This window comes from Rhamphochromis sp. 'chilingali' (assembly GCF_963969265.1).
Source record: "Rhamphochromis sp. 'chilingali' genome assembly, chromosome: 2".
Taxonomy (NCBI): Eukaryota; Metazoa; Chordata; class Actinopteri; order Cichliformes; family Cichlidae; genus Rhamphochromis; species Rhamphochromis sp. 'chilingali'.
Genome location: NC_137930.1, coordinates 64,066,536 through 64,088,541, shown reverse-complemented (window position 1 = coordinate 64,088,541; position 22,006 = coordinate 64,066,536). Strand labels below are relative to the sequence as shown.

At 43.0% G+C, this 22,006-nt stretch overlaps 1 protein-coding gene across 1 annotated transcript in view; it reads right to left on the bottom strand.

The window, feature by feature from the left end:
• brsk2a (BR serine/threonine kinase 2a) overlaps positions 1-15,396 on the bottom strand; it is a gene marked incomplete at its 3' end in the record, with an annotated part of 207,061 nt that extends 191,665 nt beyond the window's left edge. The window contains exon 1 of the mRNA XM_080875716.1: positions 15,273-15,396. The remainder of the gene's footprint in view (positions 1-15,272) is intronic.
• Positions 15,397-22,006: the final 6,610 nt, after the last annotated feature.

The following is a 22,006-nucleotide window of genomic DNA, read 5'->3' as shown; positions in this document are numbered from 1 at the left end:
ACATATATTCATGCACATGCACACGCACAAACACAACCGTGACCTCTAGTTACTTTTTTTCCGTTTCCTTTTTTTTTTTTGAACAAAACAAGGTTGAGGAGGCTGCTGAAATATTTAAGCAGCAAGAATTGCATCAACACCACACTGGAGGTTACTTCAAAGATGAGGATATTCCAGAAAGATTCACAGGCTTTCCTCTGAATATGCTCAATAATGCAGACTCTACTGAATCATGGTCACTGCATTTCAATTATTGACTCAATAAGAAATTAAACTGTTACGCTGCTGCATCTTTGTGCATGTTTGCATGAATTTGACCATAAAACAGACCTTTTATGCTGTATTTTTATATCCTCTTACAAGATGGATGCTTGTATTAAACATAGGCAAAATTTCAAACAGTGAGGTCAGCAGATTTGCAAGTAACTCTCTGAGTAAAAAGCTCAGGCCTCGGACTGCTGCAACCACTCAGTTTCAGTTAGTTTTTTCTTAGTTTTGCATTATGTCAGTTGTAGGTTACATCCTTAACATGGTCACGTTAGGTACACAGCTCAGGCACACAGCTCAGGAACCCCTCCGCTGCTGTTCAGACTCTCTGGAAGGACCAGCCGGTCAGAGAAAAGTTGACTTAAATGGAGGGGGAAGGTTGCAACCGCACCGAAACCCAGTGCAAGACAAACAAGCATTATTTTAAACTGTAAATCATGCAAAGCTACTTTAGTAGAGTGATAGTCAAAACATGGAATGGGAAATGAGCAGAACAGTCCTCTTTAATCTTTTCTCAGATTACTTAAAAAAAAACAACTTTAGAAGCAGGTACAAGCCAAATAAGGAAATAATATTTTTCATGTTATCAATTCCACATATAGGAGAAAAAAAAGTTTTGCAACTGGCAAATTATTCCTCCTCACTTTCAATTCATGAGGCCAAGTTTACAGTCTGCACATGCCCCAGTTTAGTGCCTTTGAGGTCTATGTTGAGAATGTGTGCTGTATCCCCTGATGCCCTTCAACGCACTGGGAGCTAGGTTTGTGTGAGGAGGTGTGACCCAGAGTGTCACCCACGTGACCGCGCGGCACCAGGTGGACAGGGTATGTGATGTCAGCGCCAGGTGGGCTCCGTTTCAATAATGCATCATGCCCAGCACTGGCAGGCGCAACACTTTGAAGTGTTCCAGAAACATCTGTAGCCTGAGTTTTTAATCACCTTGCCTGTACCTCCCTGCTTCCTATCAATCCATCTCCACTCCTTCACAGCCCACACCCCCACGCCCACCCCCTTTCTCTGCACACAAATTAACGAGGAGCCTTCTTAGTTCGTGTGCGAATGTGTTTATGTGCATTATTTACATGCGTTAACACACACAGAGCCACCAAGCTGCAAAATCCAATCAGAAGGATAAACAAAATTCAGAAAGAGCTTCTTGTCTTCTGGATGTTTGCTGAATATTCAGTGGAGCAAGAATTATCAAAGAGTTGTGTTAGATAACACAAATTTACCAACGGCCAAAAAGCAATCGGCTGCAATTGGAGCCTCCAACACTCCACAGCATGAGCATACTAATAGTGTGTTGCCAAACAAAGAAACAATTCTGAAATTAAGATATAAAAATGCCTAAGAAAGGTGTAAGATCTCTTTAACAGAAATTATCAGGTTTGATGTTTGATACATCTCTCTCTCTCTCTCTGTCTGCTTTGCAGAAATGTGATGAAAGACGAGGTGTGCCAGAGAGTAAAACACAGAGGGAGGGAGAGAGATGGATATAGAGAGAGAGAGGTTTACTAAAAAGTGCAACATATTTGATGTGCGGCAAGAGTCCAATAACCTCTGGACGTGACAGGAAGCCCAGACTGCATAATTACTTCACCATACTACCATGTAATGAATAGCTTTATAGGAGAGTCTGACCAAATCAAGAGGGGGCCATAAACACATTAACTCATACCGAATGTGTGCACATAGGAAATCCCTCGCCAACACACAAATTCACTCTCTTGTTGTAGTGTAGCGTTTCCAGCCAGAAACAACTGCCACACAAGCACAAACACATATGTGTGAACTTGCAGCCCTTCAGGGTTGTACAAACTGGTTATTGCCAGCTAGCTGCATGTCAGAAGCTGTTGGTTGCTACTGGACTGGCCAGCATAGAGTGCTTGATTAATTAGAGTGTCATCCACATACAAAGACTATTAGCGATCATCTGCAAACATTACAAAACTGGGGAGAAGAGAGATTAATGAAAGGGCAGTGAAGGTGAACCAAAAACCAAGCACCCAAGGGGAAATAATACAGAATACTCTCTCCACGTCTCAAGCAGATCTCCACCCAAGGACTTCTATAGTGAGGTTTTCATTTCCACACCTTACGTGCAGGTTTGTGGGCATATACGTGCTTTTGTCTGCTCAGGTTCACACAAAAAAAGGTGAATAAAAGGACAAAAGTTAACAGAAGCAGGGTAACTATATACTCAAGAAAGGCTGATAGCTTTGAGAATAACACAAAAAGGCTGGTTACATGTTCACAGCAGGATCACATTGCACGGTCACATGTACATATCTGGGGATAAAATATCATAATTATCAAGAGGCTAGAGGAGATTTGTCCACATCTCAGAGGGTGTAAGATGACTTTAAAATGTGGGACACATGAGCCATATATATATATATATATATATATATATATATATATATATATATATATATATATGCAAATGACTGGTATCACACACATTGATTGAAAAACACACCCATACACAATCACACACAGACATATGCTCCTCCATCCAGCATGTTCATGTACCATGATCAGTGGTCAGCTGGTGTTCATTTCAAATGTCACCACAGTATGTTAGTTGTACACTGACATGCCCGGGAGTGGAGCCGTGGAGGGAATATTCTCCACAGGGAATAAGCCTCTCTGTTTCACTGTCACACCTCTGCAGTTCCACTGCCCCCTGCTGGTTAAAAAAAATAATAATAATTTACATTCTACCACTAGCAGCACCTCTTTAACATCCATCTTCACAATGTTCTAATAATAGGATAAGGAAATGCTGATCATCCCGTTTTAGTTATGACAATAGACACATTTATACAATTTTTTAAACATTTCCAGACAAAATCTTGGCAGAATAAGTGACGCTCTGTCTCAGATTTTCTCGGCTCTCACACAGTCTCACACATCTCATCTTTCTTCACTGACATCATGAAATCACAACCACACTCATCTGACCCAGTTTGCTTCTGTTTCTCCTCTGTGGTGCTGCAGCCTTTAAGCCCTCAACACTTCAGTTAACAGAGAAATATGCTAGAATTAAGGTGTGCTGCTCTTTCCTATTGTGACTCATGAGAGAGATGATTACATTTTCAATATCAAACAGAAAAGAAACCTTCAATCAAGCCCTATTTTTTTCTTCAATTTTAGAATTAAATACAAAATTTAAGCGGGGGCTGCGACCAATGGTGTTATCTATGAAGGCATGGAGAAATACCTCAGTTTTAAGCACACAACTGCATGCAGCTAGCTACTTGTGCCTTTACAAACATGCTCAGACACAAAGCAGGCATTTCCTCTTTAATCATAGCTTTTTGCCATTACGAAGAATGTAATTGCAGTATTAGAAGCAAACTGTTAGTAATCATGTAGAGGGTTTGGCTGTGCCGTTGGATAATTAGGTTGGCTGTGTGCGCCTCGCTAATCACAGGGACATTTAATGGAAGCGTGGGGTGAAGGACTAAAACAACTACATCTAACCGTAATAAACTTACTGATCATTGATTTAGCGTGCACAAACCCTCTTCCACACTGTCAGTTTGAGTTTAAAGTACAAACACATATAAGTACAGGAATGTTTTCTTCAGCAATTAAGATATTGGAAGCAATGGTTACAAGTTGACACTGTTTCTCCACAGTTTTCAGTGCCTGTGTTGGAGATGTTAGAGTGTCCGTATGAAGTGCAGATAGTTACTTAAAAGCATTTTTCTTTACTCTTTTTCTGCTTAACCCTTTAGAAAGTCCTCTTACATGCTGTTTCACCTTTTTATAAAGTTCTTATCAGAAAAAGGAAAACAGACACTTTTAAATTCTTGAACATGTGCCAATATTATTTAGTCTGGACTTAAAGCAGCTGCATGTGGAGCTGGCAACACGGGTGACCTTTCTCTGTTAGCTGAGTAACCTTGAAAATGACTCACACACACATACTGAAGCAAGCTTCACTCTCTAGCCAATTTGAAATCTGCTTCTGGCAATGTCATTCTCGCTAGCCTTGTGAACCTGGCTACGTGTGCCAGTTACATGATCTAATGGTCTTACTTAAAATAAAAACAAACTTTAACCTCATGTATCATGTACATTGAATACAGCCTCATTATTCATCACTCCCTAAGCCTGACTACTGATCTTTTCACAGTCAACTTGATTGCTCTCAATACGACACAATTTTGTGTCCTATTCTTGTGGTACATCGAAGAGAGTGGAGCATTAAACGTGACGTGTCTCCTCCAAACAAATTTTAGGAGGAGACATTTAAGGAATCGTCTTATGTTAACATGTTACCTGTCGTAGAATTATTGAAAGAATAATATAGGCAAAAACTTACAGAGAGATGAGGCTTTTTTGTACCTCTTTTTCCAACAGTGGCAGATCGCTGCGCTGGCAGTGGTGATACAATGTAATCCCTACGAACATCACATATTCATGTATTTGGACCAAGGCAAATACAGTAAGACCAAAAGTTTATGTAATTTTGTTTCTGTGCACCACCACAGTGGATTTTAAACATGTGATTGGAGTGAAGCCTTTTAGCTTTAACTCAAGAGGTTTGGAAAATATACTGTATTAACTGTTTAAGAATTAGAGGCATTTTCATACATATTCCCTTATTTTCCGAGGCTCAAAACACTGAACACTTTGGCCAAGCAAGGCTGGTCCCTTTATTATTCAATGACATGTTAAGAATACAAAAGACCTGGAGTTGATTGAACTTGAATTTAGTAGATTTTCACTTGCACTCTCCATATTCCAAAAGACAATGTTGCAAGTGGAGAAGGCATCATTAGACTTAAATAATAAAATAAAGCAAATTTAAATATATCTTTGGGTATGAAAAATCAACAACAGTGCATTCTCAAAAAGGGGAAAGCTCTAGCCAGTTCAACACAAAAATGTCTGAAAGATCATGGTGGACAACTGAAGTGGAAGGCTGGTCCTTGTTTATACTCAAGAACATGAACACCAGATTAGATTTTGCCAGAAAACATCTAAAAGACTGTGCACAGCTCTGAAAAACAACCAAGATTAACTCTTACCAGAATAATGGAAATAGAAAAATATGGAGAAGGAGAGAAACAATTCATAATCCAAAGCATAGCACATCATCTGTCAAACATTGTTGAGGCAATGTTACGGCAGGGCCAGTGGAACTGGGTCACTAGTGTTTATTGATGATGTGACTGCTGCTGGAGGAAGTAGGGGGAATTCTGAAGTGTACAGAGCTATATTCTCTGCTCAGATTCAGCCTAATGTAGCAAAACTGATCACATGGCATTTCACAGGGCAAATGGCTAATGACCCAACACATACTGCAAAAACAACCCAAGACTTTATCGAGGCAAAGAAATTGGATAATCTTCAAGGGCCAAGTCAGTCACCTGATCTCACCCAATAGAGCATGTTTTTCCATTACTGAAGACAAAAACGAAGGCAGAGACCCACAAACAAGCAGCCAATAAAGGAAACTAAGATACAGGTCTAGCAGAGCAGGCAGGGAGGAAATGCAGGTGATGGTGGTCCATGCCTTCTACAGTAATACTTACAGTATATTTAACATTATATTAGTTTGTCTAATTACTTTGGAACCTCAGAAAATCTGGATTAATGAAATACTTTAGTGAAATCCCTTGAATTTAAGATGAAAAACGTGCACTTTAAGCACATCTTGAATGGTTGACTCTAAAAATAATAGTCAGCTTATCCAAAACTAGCAAGCTCTCTATAAACATGTCCAATACTAAGTAGTATTACAAAGAAAGTAATAGGAATTGTCACGTGTATAACCACTTCTACCACCATCTTCTGCCGCTATGATAAAAAGGGCAGAGAAGTTAATCTGAAAATGACAGCTAGAACGTACAGTACATGTTCATGTGAAGAAGTGTTCAGAGGAACATGAACAGGGCCATGCTTCAAAGAATGTACAGTAGGCGCGTGTGTCTCAGTGGAGGTGTGACAGTATAATGTCCTGTTGAACAACACCTTCCTGGGCAAGGTCACATGACCTCTTTGTGGCAGCACCAGTAAAAGTGATTAGAAGAGCTAAGCTTCTCCTGCACCCCAATAAATCTTTCTCTAGCTTTCACTGCTTTTAATTGCCTGCAGGTCAAGCTGCAGAGTTCAAGTGGCCCACGCTTCTACAGAGAGCAGTAAAACCCTACTAATCATCCAATAAACAGAGGTGCCATTATATCAAATACTCAATGGCTTCTTGGTGTCTGCTATTGTGCTACTTAGCAGAACCCAGTGAGAATTTGTAGATGTGCCATTTAAATGTTTGTGCTTCAGTAAACACTCTTTTTTTTCTATTATTTTTTGTTACTGTAGGTACTCCATCACAACATCACAAACATTGAGGTACCCCATTTGCAGTTAGCATAACTAGTTTAAATTACCAGAGGGTAAATCAGTGCATTAATCACCAGTCAAAGCTAAGCTGCTTAGCCTCAATGCTTTGTTCTACACTTATGCCATTACCAAGTAATTGTTTCTTAGTTTTCACTGGATTTATATGTCAATAACATAAAATTGCCTGCATAATATCTGAAAGACTATCATTGTTTTACTAATACAAAAACACAAAAACATACTGTTGCTACTTCAGGAAGACTGCTAAACATGCAGCACCTTTGATAGTAACTGTGCATACAGTAACATTTAGTACGCCTTCAAATACATGGCTTTGGATCATAGATTATACGTATGACACAAGCAACTATAGCTTCAAAGTCACACTACTGTAAGTTGCCGCTTCCTTTGTCTTTGTGGGAGGCTGTGGCTGAGAGGCTGAGAGGCTGTGGAATGGAGGTGGGCTGCAGAGATGGATGAAGAGCGGGAAGGAGGCGACAGACGTGGGCGATGCAGGGGTGGCTCGGGCTGTCGGGAGCGGGCAACGGTGGCAGATGTATTACCAGCGACATCTCCATCCCTGCTGACGCTGGACTCTCGCTGTCTCGCACACACACAAACACATGTGTCTAAGTTGATTGAGGCCAGCAGTTTGGCTCCACACCAGGCACAGAGGGTAATGACTGTCACCCTTTTTCTCCATCAGCCCCCTACCTTTATCATCACACACGCATAGTCACACATGTGCATACAGATACGCAGAGTATAGCTACTGCTCTCTCCTACTTTCGCCTTTACTCTCCTGCTCTCTGAAATGTCATGCTGGCAGGGGGTTGTGTGGGGCTCCTCTGGAGAGCAATAAAAGCTGATTGGAGTTAAAACAGTTGGTCAGGCCTTCCCGCCCCAGCATCTGTTGGATTACAGTCAGCCAACCTGTCATCTGTGAAATGAAGGCTAGTATGGGAGGAGAGGGGAAAGGCCACATGGGGGGGACAGACAGACAGAGCAAGAGATATAGAAGGATGCGTGAGACAGGATGAGGGTGCTTTAACAGATGCTCTGGTGTGAATGACTATGTGAAAAAGACTCACTTGGACCCGGTTTACTCAAGATAAGTAAGGAGAAACACAAGGAGCTCTGAGGCAAGAAACAGTGATGGGTGGAGGGGTCAGATGGAGGGACGGACAGACAAACTTGACCTTTAGATGAATCACATCATCTCTCCGTCCTCATGTATCACTGCCTCTTAGCACTGGAGGGGACGAGCAATCCCTTTGACCCCCCACCCCCCCTTCTCTTTATTCCTCCATCTCACCCCTCTCTCCGTCACCGGCTGCTGCACCCACCCATTGCCTCCACCTGCTACGTCCCCCCTGAGGGAATCATTTTCACTCTAACAACTTCAATTAACCTTAACCATTCATGCACGCAAGCGCACACACTTACACACACACCACCTAGACCATGCCTGCACACATACATCTCCCTTCCAATATCAATCACAGGTGTTAAGGTCACCGGACTGGGAGGCAGAAGCTTCACATAGCATCTCCAGTGACATATAAAAGAATGTGAGGCTACCTGCTGCAGTCTACCATGCATGTGCGCACGCTGTCTTTAAACAGTGGCACAGTTGTAAGTCCTACGAAATAATTAGAGATTGGAGAGCAACGGGAAATGTATTCAGTTTCAGGCTTGAAATCTAAATTGAATGTCTTTTATTTTGTGTTCTCGAAATAACTTTCTGAGGTCACAACTGGAGCTGCCTCACAGTTACAGAAGACCAACATGGCAAACATTCAGACATAAAACACCATAGTTAATCAATATCTGCTGCCCTGTGACTGAATAAAACAGCAAATTAAAAAAAATAAAAATAATCAGAGGTCCGCTGGATCACTGTTTCTGAAGGAGGACTAATCTGCTGTATCCACACACAGTTCGCCAAGTTCACTTAAAGCAAATCTGGAACTGAAAGATTGGTGGGCTTTCCAGCAGCACAGCAGTAAACAGATTCCAAGGTCTCTGGTTTGGCATTACAAGGAAGACTGTGCTCGCAAACGCATGAGTTTGTGCACATGCAGGTGTGTACATGCATGCACGTGAAAGCGTCTTTTTGCACATGCACAGAAAAACAGACTGGAAGGGGGGCAGGTTAAATTCATGCAGCTGTTGTTGAAGTCAGACTTGGCTGGTGTGTGAATGCCTGCAGGGGGAAAACTCATATCTATGCTTCCACTCGTTTTCATCATCATTTAGGTGCTCTATAACAATGCCAGCCTGCTGTTTAAGCTGTGATGTCCAAAAACGAACAAGTGCCAACATTGCAAATGAAGTGTTTTAATGTGTAATGATGGGAGAAAGGATGTCTTCAATCATAATGGTATACTTGGAGAATAAATGATATACCATATTGATTCTAAGCCCCTGTTTACCCAGCTGGTTTGCTGCACTCATGCTTTCATTAATAACTTTGCAACTGCACAGATGAGAATACAGCTTGCCTAGTCATGGCTTCAATTAGCACCTGAGAAGAACCTTGAGACTAGGACTGATTTCACATCTGATCATAATAATATGCCCTATGAAGGGATTAAAACCGCAGGCAAAAAACAAAGCGTGCTCAATTAAATATACTTGTAAAACACGTGTAAATGTATGCACAGACACACAACCTTTAATCCTGCACTAAAACACATGCAATCACTCTACAAATGCCACATCCTTTCCCACACCCAGCAGAGATCTCCCTGGGCTTATCAGTGCGTAATTGCTGTTGATTGGTGTATTATTGCTCTGGTTAATCTGCCTGTGGGTGGCTAATAAAGGAACTCCATCAGGGATGTTATCAGTCTTAGGCAGAAGGTGTGTGTGAAGCAAATTTGGAAGCAAGGAGAAGAAAGGAGAGGGAGCGCTGGGAGCTGGGAAGGAAGGAGAGATGTAAGAATGAGAACGATGCAACTTGATTGTGAGAAGAAAGGGAAAGAGGAGCGAGAGTGTTCGAGTCGTGCCGAAAGAAACCGAAGGACAAATGAGCAAAGGAAAACTATAAATTAGACTGTGTGCATCAGAGGTAAAATGAGGTAACACCAGTAAGCTGGATGTTGTTCTGCCAGAGTTCTGAGCATCAAGTGGCTCCCTGGAGAATCCTTTTATGATTGATGTGGCCTTATTTTCTCTGCCACAGTTCTATTTCTAAACACAGGCTGGAGGAGGAAGAGGAGGCTGTAGTGAGGTGATTAGATTCCTCTCCATTACTGGAGCAGCCTGAGACAGATATCACCCACAACAGACACCCCCCGGTCCCAACGCCCTGTGCAATAACTGTATGTTGGCAAATGATGCTTTGGTGAGAAAGGGGAAGCTAACATGACAAACTGGTGTCTTTTTATTCCACTGTGGGGCCCAGCAGTGACTCAATTTACACACTCTCTGGAGCACATTGAAAGTGACGGCGCATGATGGAGGCAAAGACAAGAAATTCAATAGCAAGGACAAGAAGAAGCTGCTTGGAGTCTGGGAAAGTTTGGAGTATATATATCGCTGCAGGCAAACTGAGAACATTAAACGCCAGGAGATGAAGCATGATTTCTCACACATCTAATGAAACTTAATCTGTTTTCAGCAGTGTCATATACTGTCTTTGCCATACACTGGATCACCTCAACACAATGTAGTGAAGTGTTTATTATTTTTAAAGTCACAGGCAGTGAGACTGAGCTTGTTGAATGTCAACAGCTGGTGCTACAGTTTAAGGAGAAACAGCCTGGGGTTCCTGGGATAATTTGTTACATCTGATTTGATACAGCAGGGTATATTGTTGCGCAGGAGTAGTTGATCTAAAATGTTTACCTAAAAACTGTGAAATACATCTCAGTCAACAAATTTTCTTCAGCTGTGCTGCACTAAGATAAAGTAGAAGACCCCTGTGGGTCTAAAACCACTACTCGTTGTGGACTCCTACTGAGCCACTAGACTAGAACTCAATGTGATGAATAATTCATAGCATAACGAGAGATTACCGCATAATTGCGAATGATTTAATTTCAGCGAGTTTGGCGCAGGATTTTGCTGGATGAAATAACTGTTTAGATGCTGCTTGCATTATAATCAAACCCGACTGGAAATGATTTCAATTTAAAGAGGAGGCTGAGTTAGTTTTGCTGCTTTTATAACAGCACCTCCTGCTGGTGAGCAGCTTGCATTGCATTAGCATTGATAAATGGACATGTAAAAGGTTATCAATGAAGAACATCAGTGAATGTGATAACTGTGGTAAAACCTGGGAGTAATAAACAAAGCAGCTTCCATCCACTCAGCCATTTTATTCCACTTATCCAATTCAGGGGCACGAGGGGGTGCTGGAGCATTTACCAGCTGTCAACGGGTAAGAGACAGGGCACACTCGTGACAGGATGCCAGTCTGTCGCAGGGCTAATACACAGAGACAAACAACCATTCATGCTCACACTCCCACCTACTGTCAATTTAGAGTCACTAATTATTCTAACGCCATGCATGTCTTTGGACTGTAGATGGGAAGCCCGGCACTCAAAGATGGCATATGCAGAGACAGGAAAAACATGCAAACTCAACACAGAAAGGTCCCAGACTCTATTCAAATCAAGGACCTTCTTTCTGTAAACGGTGATAACCACCACACCACTGTTTACAATTATATGCATTAAAATCTAAGTGTAATTGCATTTTTTACTTGATTTAATTTCATTCATTTAGGCTTTTAACAATATCCTCATTTATTAGACATCAATTTAATTGAAAAAAAAAACAACCCACACAAAACATTATCACACAGTTCTCCCAGCCACATGCAATGGATTGTTTCATGAATGCACAATATACACAAAGCAGACACAACAGGAAGCAGATAACAATTCTATTAACTTTCTGACTATACTGTTTCATCGCTATTAAGCTCCAACTAGCTAACAGAAAAAAGAATAAGACTGTGGTAAAGGTGAGGTTTAGGAAATGTTATGTGAACAGCAGCAGTGGCAGCATGTGGCAGCGGCAGCTGCAACGGAGGTTTTCAGGGGTCAGCAGCCATGACTGCACAACAGTGAACTGTCTGCACTGTCTTAGACAGGCAATGTTCTAACAGATGCAGTGGATTTGTCAGTTGCACATCCATAATGTGAATCTTCTACTCCACCACATCCCAAAGGTGCTTTATTTGATCACTGACAACCCGGCCAGAATTCTGGCTCCCACAGACTGGCGGTCTGCTCATGGGGCAAACAGCTTACAGCCAATTAAACAATCAGTCAGTCAATCAATATCAGATACTCATGATCTCAGTTTGTTATGTGAATAAAGCGCACCCATCCACAGAATCAATTTCTTCCATTCCAACCTCTTCACCACCGTAGGCAAGACCAAAGGGCTGTCAAAGGAAGTCAGGGACAAGATTGTGGACCTGCACAAGGCTAGAATGGGCTACCGAACACCAGCAAGAAGCTTAGTGAGAAGTGTCAATATGATTATTCTAAAATAGAAGAAATATAAAATGACTATCAATTGTCCTTGGTCTGGAGTTCTATGCAAGATTGTTCCTCATGGTGGGAGGATGATTATGAGAAAGATGGTGGATCAGCACAAAACCACACAAGTAGAGCTTGTTACTGATCTGAAGGCAGTTGGGAGCACAAACACCACTGGTAACACACTACACCGCAACAGATGGAAAACTTGCAGCACCCACAACGTCTCCCTGCTCAAGAACCCACATGTACAGACCCATCATTAGTAGGGGTGCAACAATACACAAAATTCACGGTTCGGTTCGATACTTTGGTGTCACGGTTCGATATTTTTTCGATACAACAAAAATGTTCATGCCTTAATTTGTCATTTATTAAATTTTCACGGCACATTCCGCACCACATCTCTGTGCGTTCATCATTTCCCCGGGCGCCTGCTTAGTGGGCTGCCCACTGCTTCACTGAGTGAATGGGTCAAATGCAGAGAAAAACAAGTAATTTCCCCATGGGGATCAATAAAGTATCCATTATTATTATTATTATTATTATTATTATTATTATTTGTTTGAAGCCAGCTCACCTCCTGCAACTACTTTTCCGAGAATACGTGCTTCTTTTGTGGTTCGGACTCCTTCTGACATTTCTTTGGAGGTGGAGGAACATCACAGTAATTGCTTAAAGGAGCTTCTTCGACATCTTTAAGAGTTCTAAACAAATGTCTGTCCTCCTCCTGAAAATCTTATGTATGCAAACACGCGTTGCAACTTCTTATCTTGTGCCCGTTTTTTATTTTGACAGCAAATGCGCACCTTCGGACCTTATGAGCAGCCCTGGTTATTTCGCTTGTCATATTGCAGCCACAGAAATTCTTTTGTCCATGAAACCATAAAGCTGCACTTTCTTTTTGCCTTATGGTCTGATTTGTCATAACTTTTCCATTTTGTGGTAAGCTTTTCTTTGGCTGTCACTTCTTCACCCCGACCTGTCTTATTTGGCTCAGCAGAACTAAAATATTGTGGCGAGCTCAGACAAGGAGGAGGCGGAGGTATCGTTTGGTCTTGCTTCCCGTGAGCTAGCCAGGGAGCACAGCCGTTTATTAACATCTGCAGAAGAACACTGCCGCTAGCTAACTGCTCAGCGCGGCAACAGCACAACAACAACAACAACACCACCACACGGGGCGCCCTCTGACCCCGGAAGGACACACCGTGGCAGCGAGAGGGCGTCACCCGTCACTATGGCAACATAAACAAAACATAACTGTACAAACAGAACCCCGAACAGCCCTGACCCGCTACATAGCCCCCACCTAAGGGGTCAGTCGTCCCCGACGACCCCATTACCCCACACAAAGTCCTGCAAATGTCCAGGTGCCTTCTTTTGCCGCACCGGCCGGTCACGACCGGCGGGGGGAAAGTCACTCGGGTCAGAACATGGGGTGCCACCATCATCCCACTTCTGACACCAATGTGGCGAGCTCAGACAAGGAGGAGACGGAGGTATCGTTTGGTCTTGCTTCCCGTGAGCTAGCCAGGGAGCACAGCCGTTTATTAACATCTGCAGAAGAACACTGCCGCTAGCTAACTGCTCAGCGCGGCAACAGCACAACAACAACAACAACACCACACGGGGCGCCCTCTGACCCCGGAAGGACACACCGTGGCAGCGAGAGGGCGTCACCCGTCACTATGGCAACATAAACAAAACATAACTGTACAAACAGAACCCCGAACAGCCCTGACCCGCTACATAGCCCCCACCTAAGGGGTCAGTCGTCCCCGACGACCCCATTACCCCACACAAAGTCCTGCAAATGTCCAGGTGCCTTCTTTTGCCGCACCGGCCGGTCACGACCGGCGGGGGAAAAGTCACTCAGGTCAGAACATGGGGTGCCACCATCATCCCACTTCTGACACCAATGTGGCGAGCTCAGACAAGGAGGAGACGGAGGTATCGTTTGGTCTTGCTTCCCGTGAGCTAGCCAGGGAGCACAGCCGTTTATTAACATCTGCAGAAGAACACTGCCGCTAGCTAACTGCTCAGCGCGGCAACAGCACAGCAACAACAACACACAGGGCGCCCTCTGACCCAGGAAGGACACACCGTCGCAGAGAGAGGGCGTCACCCGTCACTATGGCAACATAAACAAAACATAACTGTACAAACAGAACCCCGAACAGCCCTGACCCGCTACAATATATATCCTGCTGCTTTTACACACGCACTCACATAATGCTCAGCGATTCTCTGCACGATCAACCTCTCACATGTTTAAGCTTGCTGCGGGAGATTTCACTTGTCATGTTTGCATAGTAAGCTAACGATTGATAAGACGATGTCAGAGGAATTGGTGCGCAAATTATCATCACTCACCAATCAGTGCTGTCGCTCTCTATACACAGTTCACACGATTGCAAAGTGAAAGCAAAAAACAAGCGCAAATTCAAATGCGATTTCAATATGTCACATATTGACAGTGGCTCACCGATGCCAATGACATAATTACCCAGCTACATTTCCGAAAGAATGCAAAAGCATTGACGTATATTTTTCCTTCCTATGATAGCCCGACGGGCAGGGCAGAGATAGATTTTGGTAGCCCGACTGGAAAAATCGCTAGCCCCGGGACGTTGGACAGGCGATTTTGCGAGCCCTGTATCTGATTGAGGAATCACTCATCTTTGGAAAAGAGAGTTTATTACAGAGAAATGGCTCTTTCCAAAATAAAAGCTATACTATCCGCTTCTTCTGGGCTATATTCTCAGCAGCATATTAAACATATCAGGTCCCCATAAGGAGAATCATGTGCTAACGGCTGTCTAAATGACTTGGGTAAAGTTTGTAGCATGCATGTTTGTTGTTTTTGTCTGCTTCCACTTGTCTTTGCACTAGGATGATGTCGGTGTAAATGTGCAGTCATATTTGTTGTGTTCCCACTAGTGCTGTCAGCGTAAATCTCGTTGAAATGAGGTTAACGCCACAACACGGCAAATCTCCGTTAATGAGCTACCGCAGATCGCCCGTGCATGGGGCTGGACAGCCAACACGTTAACGAGCTAACTGCGCTAACACACTAGCTCCCACCCATGTAATTGAGCATTGCGTGGCACATCCAACATACTGTTTTACTTTAGTCCATGACGTGCTTACCTTCAGGGTCATATGTCACATGAAAACCAAAATAGTTCCAAACGCCAGATCTGAATGAGGGTGGGGAAGGTTCAATTTGCCATGTTGCAAGGAGAGCTTAAACTTCTGTCTTGCTAGCTTGCCCTGCGCTCAGTGAATCTGTGTTCGACTACTCCGCCTAGGCTGCTGCACTGTCGAGCGCAGATCCACTGAGCGCTCAACACAGACAGCATAGTCAGAAGGAAAGTTGATAAAATAAATTAAAAATGTATTTTGTATTGTTCGATACATATGCGTACTGAACCGAAAGCACTATATCAAACGGTTCAATATCGATACGAGTATCGTTGCACCCCTAATATATGTATATATTGTACTATTCTTAGTTAGCGTATTGTCTGTCTTGTTAATGTTTGTTTATAATGGAGCACTGTAACATAAAATAATTTCCCCTAGGGATCAATAAAGTATTCTGATTCTGATTCTGATGCTTTGAGGTGGTTTCACATGGCGACTTTGCTGCACTAGTGTAAAATCCTGGATTGAAACCTGCTTCTCCCAGCCAGAACACTGAAGAGAGGTTGTGAATGGGTCTTCCAGTATGACAGTGACCCAAAATGTAATTCCAAGGCAACAAAAGAGTGGTTAAAGAAGAAGCACGTAAAGGTTGTGGAGTGGCCTAGCTGGTCTCCAGACCTCAGTTCTGTAGGAAATCAGTAGAGGGAGCTGAAGCTTCAAGTTGCCGAGCAGGCACTCTTCTCCAAGTACGTCTCCAAGTAAGTCGTGTTTTGCTTGGGGATGAAATACTTCCTTTACTCAATGACAAGCAAATCAATCTATAACTGTTATGTAATGTGCTTTTTCCTGGATTTTGGTGTTCATGTCTTTGTAAATGAGCAAACTTCCAAATAAGGAATTAATAGTAATTGGTACTAAGGAAGCCAAAGTATGCAAAGAAAATAGATCCCACCACCACCAGACTGAACTGTTGATACAAGGCAGGATGACTTCATCCTATAATTTTCTTTTTTGCCAGATTCTGAACCTACCATCAGAATGTCAGAATCAGATGATGCAATGTTTTATTGTCCAATTTTAGTGAACTAATGCCAACTGTGGCCTCAGTTTCCTGTTCTTACACAGGAGTGGCAACTTGTGTGATTTGCTGCTCCTATACTTCAAAGTTCAATGTGTTGTGCAACCTGAGATGTTCTTCTACATACCCTGGTTATAACTAATGGTTATTTGAATTACTGTTGCCTTCCTATCAGACTGAAGCAGTCTGGTCACTCTTGTCTGAACTTTGGCATGATAAGGCATGTTCTCCCAGAGAACTGCATTTCACTGGATAGGTCCTTTTTTTCAGGCCATCCTCTGTAAACAGTATAGAAAAACCCCAGTACACTGGACGTTTCTGAAATACTCACACAAGCCTGTTTAGCATCAAAACCCATGTCACATTTTGTGTTACTTAAATCACCTTCCTTTTCTATTCTGATGCTCAGTTTGAACTTCAGCAGGTTGCCTTGGCTATGTCTACATGAGTAAATGGAGTGAGTTCCTGCCATGTGAATCACAGCTGAACAGCTGTACCTAACAAAGTGGCCAGGGCCTGTGTGAGTGCGTATTTTAGGTGTCATGACTGAAGAATACCTAAGTTATCTTTATGATCCTTTCAAGGGCAAGTTAACATATTCCACTATTCACACGTGCTCTGACAGAAAATCCTCTGGGATACTTGAATTCTCTTTTCCATATCCTCCAAGAACTGTGTCAAATAAATAGGTGACAATTTCAGTTTCCAACTTCATCAAACACATTGCTTCCAGAAGGATATATATTAAACGGGCATGCTTAGAAAATTACACATTGCAGCATAATTTGTACATTCATTTGAGTGAACTTTTCAATTAGCAATGACTGATAACCTTATTAAAATGAGAAAAGGGTGCATAATCACTCCACTATTAAATCTTTGGTTTTAAACTGCCCAGAAAAGCGATTTAACTAAAGTCGACCCGATTTGACCTTTTATCGTCCATTTATTTTCATGTGTTTTTTTTTCTCACATGCTCAAAAATGCATTGAAAGCTGTGAACCAAGAGGACATCACGTTGGTGAAATAGTCCTAACTGAAAGCTTTTGTTTTGCAACAAAAAAATTCAAGTCGGGAGAGGTGTAAAGAGCAGCCAACAGCAATCGACAGTCTGAGAGCACACTTTTTTGTGCCAGTGTAGGCCACTTGATGATTCAGAACACTTAATTTTAATAAGGCGGGGTGGGGGGTGGGATGCTGGTTTCCGTGCCTTTTGCCAGCCGAATCATATCTGTGTAAGAAAACTTCCCATGACATGTAGGACAAATGAGTTGTTTTATTGCACACGGGTGAGTAACTCGACTAGTTTTGAAATAACTCAGAGTGGACAGGAGGTGGCGCGAAATGCTGCTCGTCTGACTGTATGACGACACAGTCACTGTTTCCTTCCAGTCACGGCCACATGGGCGGCGTATGAAAGGCTATCCTCAAATCAAAACCGTAACGTTTCCTGTTAAATTAACAGCCACGTGATATTTATCTCGGTGACTTACACACTTTTAACACAAATTCCCTTATTATTGTCACGAAATATCCACTCACGTCCGGCAACCAAGCCGCGGTTATAATGCTATGTTGAGAATGTTGCTACCCTCATTTAAAATCATTATCTGTTACTGTGTCCGTGTGGATGACAGAACTGCATTAGAAACCAGCACGGAGGCTTTTTGAAGTAATTTAGGTGGGAACTATTTCTTCTATGTGCGGACTGTGACAGACTGCGCAGTGCGTCCCTGTACTTTCACCTTACACTGTAACCTGTGCGTTAATCTATCACAGGCGAGAACGGAGTGCGTGTTTTCCATCGTTTTAAATGCAAGTTGCCTGAAAATATTAAAGGACACAGAGCAGATTATACCAGACCTCAGTACCGCATCCTGCCGTGGACGTGACATTCAACACGGGTTAGTGCCCACACAACCATCCGACCTCATTAATAGTGATGGGTCGTTCGCGAACGAAATGGCTCTTAGAGCCGGCTCTTTGACGTGAACGACGCGAGCCGGCTCCTTATCGCGAGCCGTCACGTGTTTTTTTTTTTTTCTTTCTTTCTCTCAGCCTCTCTCTCGCACTTTTTTTCCGCTTCACTCTGCACGCGAGCCTTGTGCTTTACGCTGGGCAGAGGGGGGAGGGGCGGTAGTTACACTCAGTAGCACAGGAACAGAGCCAGAGAGAGAGAAAGAGAGGCAGGGACAACAACATTAGAAAGGTATAGTAATCATCCACAACTATTTTCGGTTGCAGATGATAAAGGATTGAGAAAGTTTATTCATGCAGGTGCATATGACAGAGAATATGCATGTTCTTTTAGTTTTCATATTATAATTTATATTTAATTGTGTTGTGGTTTGCAGTGTTTTGTGTTCTTTTCACTTTAAATTTGTGAAAGGAAAAAGCTGAAAATGTAAATAGTTAAAACTTGAAATGTGAATAGTTGATTTTTGTATTAGATGATTTATTTATTACATTTTATGTGGAGTGAATAAATAAAAGTATATTTACGGTGGCCCCTAGAGACAAAGCACATACAAACTTCAAATCACGTACGAACTCTGAAGCATGTACAAACTCCAAAACACGTAAAAACACGTACAAACTCCAAAACACGTAAAAACTCCAAAACACGTAAAAACACGTACAAACTCCGAAGCACGTAAAAACTCAGAAGCATATAAAAACTCAGAAGCACATAAAAACTCAAAACACGTACAAAAGAACAACAGAAGTGCTCCAGGATGCTGGGCGCAGTGTTGAGCCTTTGTTATCTTGTGGCTATGTAACCGGTGTGATTCTGCGTTGTGTCTGATAAAAAAGGTAAAAGAAAGAAAGACCTCCAAGTAAATAATTTGCCCACTCCAGCTCCTCTCCCACAGGGGAATTGTAGAAAAAGGCGCTGGCATTTATTTTTACATTAAACATAAAATATGCATTTACACGTAACATATTTGACATAAGATAAAACAAAAACAACATGAAATCTGACATACCTGATAAAAAAGGTAAAAGAAAGAAAGACCTCCAAGTAAATAATTTGCCCACTCCAGCTCCTACGACCAAATACAGACAGTGGGGAAGAGGATTAGCTCAACCCACCACAGCTCCCAAGCTAGCAAGGAATACATATTCATGCTATCATTTATGGCGCCTAAAACACATTTATGACACACACATACTACACACTTATAACATCTTACAAAAAACAGGCTCAATAATGACAATAACTGAATTAAAATCGCAATCATAAACATCAGGGTGGTTAAATATGAATTATGTGTGCTTTAAGGTGCTGGAAAGAAATGACACCCACCTCTCCCACAGGGGAATTGTAGAAAAAGGGGAGAGGCAAAAGGGGTACACTGTATTTATAGTATTGCACCAAAGAAGAAGAAAAGAATGAGGAGGGGCTCTAACTGATAATGAACACAACTACAGGCTTGGAGGTCCTAAAAGTCAGGTATAAAAGGAGAAGTTTGGGGGTTTAGAACACATTTTGTGTAATTATAACAATGTTATTTATGACTCTGTTACATTCACCCCCCAAGAATTACACAAAATCCTAAAGGGTACACCAAAAAAAAAATATAAACCCACAATAACAGATACAGTGGCCTCAAACAAATTCACATCGCATATACAATGAATTAGATCAGCAACATAGCTTCCTCCAAGGAGGATAAGAGACCTGAGACCTGCTCGGCGCCTAGCAAGATCCCAGGACTTTCTATAGACAAAATGAGGTGCCATTTACACCACACAAAACAGGCCATAATATCTATGGGCGTCACTATCAGACTGCACAGACTGACAAAATACAATGAACTCTGTGCCTGTATTATTTTTTTCCAAAAACAATAGCAATTAAAAACATACAGAAATAAGCAAATTCACACATCAATAACCGCTGCTTGAACAGGTTCAACACCAAGGAGTGTTTCAAGTTGAGCCATTGATTCAATCAAGCGACGAACTGGTTTAATGATTCTACCAAAACGTGTGGTAAGTCCTTGATCCACGTCCACATTTTTGGGTTCAAGAGAATGAAAAGTGTGGGACGGGAAAGCAGCAGGGGAGCCTGGGGAGGCTCCATCACCAGCCAGCCCACCAAGATCAGAAACACCCATTATGGGAGGGGTCCCATGAACGCCATCTTCGACCGGGTCAGCGGCAGATTGCTGATGGATCCATGATAGTGTGCGGTCATCACACTCGCCAATGCTGGAGACGGAATCCACAGTCCAGGTGGCAGGAGGTACAGCTCCTGTGCCCCCAAAAGATGTCACAGACCCATCCAGGTCAGACTCAGCGGGGCCACTGACAACGCTCACAGCAGGATGTGCAGCATCGTCATTCAGTGTTGTGTCCAAGGGCAAAAAGTTAACTTGAAGGAGCAGGTTGCGATGCACCACACGCTCATGACCTTCTTTGTCTCTGATACGGCAGATGTGAAGAGCAGGATCCAAGTCAACTACCGTGTACACAACAGGTTCCCATTTGTCAGAGAGCTTCCTTTTTCCTCTGACTCCCTTGTTTGCCAACAACACCTGGTCCCCTAGTGAAAGAGGCAGACCCTTCACTTTTCTGTTGTACTGGTCAGACTGGTGTCTCTGCTCCATTGTGCTGTGTTCCTGGGCTCGGAGCATGGCAGAGCGCAGGTCATCCATCAGTGACTTGACATAGGTATCATAGTCACAAATGGTGTCATCATGAAGGACATCCCGAAACATGAGGTCAACTGGCAACCTTGGCACCCTCCCAAACATCAGGTAGAATGGCGCAAAGCCGGTGGTCTCGTGTGCCGTACAGTTATACACAAACGTCATGGACTGTATCATCTGCGGCCATTTCTGCTTACATCTGGGGGGGAGGGACCGTAACATGTTTCCAAGGGTGCGATTAAATCTCTCTGTGGTACCATTACCCATGGGGTGGTATGGTGAAGTGTGGGATTTGGCAACGCCACCCAAAACCAGAAGCTCTGCAAGCAGCTCACTCTCAAAACTAGCTCCCTGGTCAGAGTGAATGCGCTGAGGGAAGCCATACACACAGAAGAATCCATCCCAGAGCTTTTTAGCGACTCTCTTAGCTGTCTGATCCTGGCATTGGAATGCATGTGCTAATTTTGTGAAGTGGTCAGTAATCACAAGGACATCCACAGACTTGTTGTTGCTGTCCTCAGCTGACCAGAAGTCAATGCACACAAGTTCCAGTGGAGCACAGGTCTTAATGCTTTCCAACGGGGCCCTAGCTGCTGGCTCTGGGGTCTTGCTGAGAACACACCTGCGGCAATTTCTCACATGACCGCGCACATCCTTCTCCATATCATACCAGAAAAAACGCTGACGAGCCAAGGAGAGTGTGCGAGGTTGACCTTGATGACCAGCATTGTCGTGTATGCCAGACAGCACCACTTGTTTTAGGGAGTCAGGTACCACAAACTGGAATCTCTTGTGTTTGGTCAGTGGGTCCCTCACGACTCTGTAGAGGACACCATTGAGGAATGTGAGCTTATCCCATTGTTTCAGGAGCCGCAACGTATGTTGGTTCTCATGACAGCGCTCACGTCTGGAGGGTCTGCGCTTACGCTCAACATAGCGGGCTACTCTGGAGATCACAGGATCCCCTGTTTGATGAGACAGCAACACCAGCGGCTCTTAGCTTG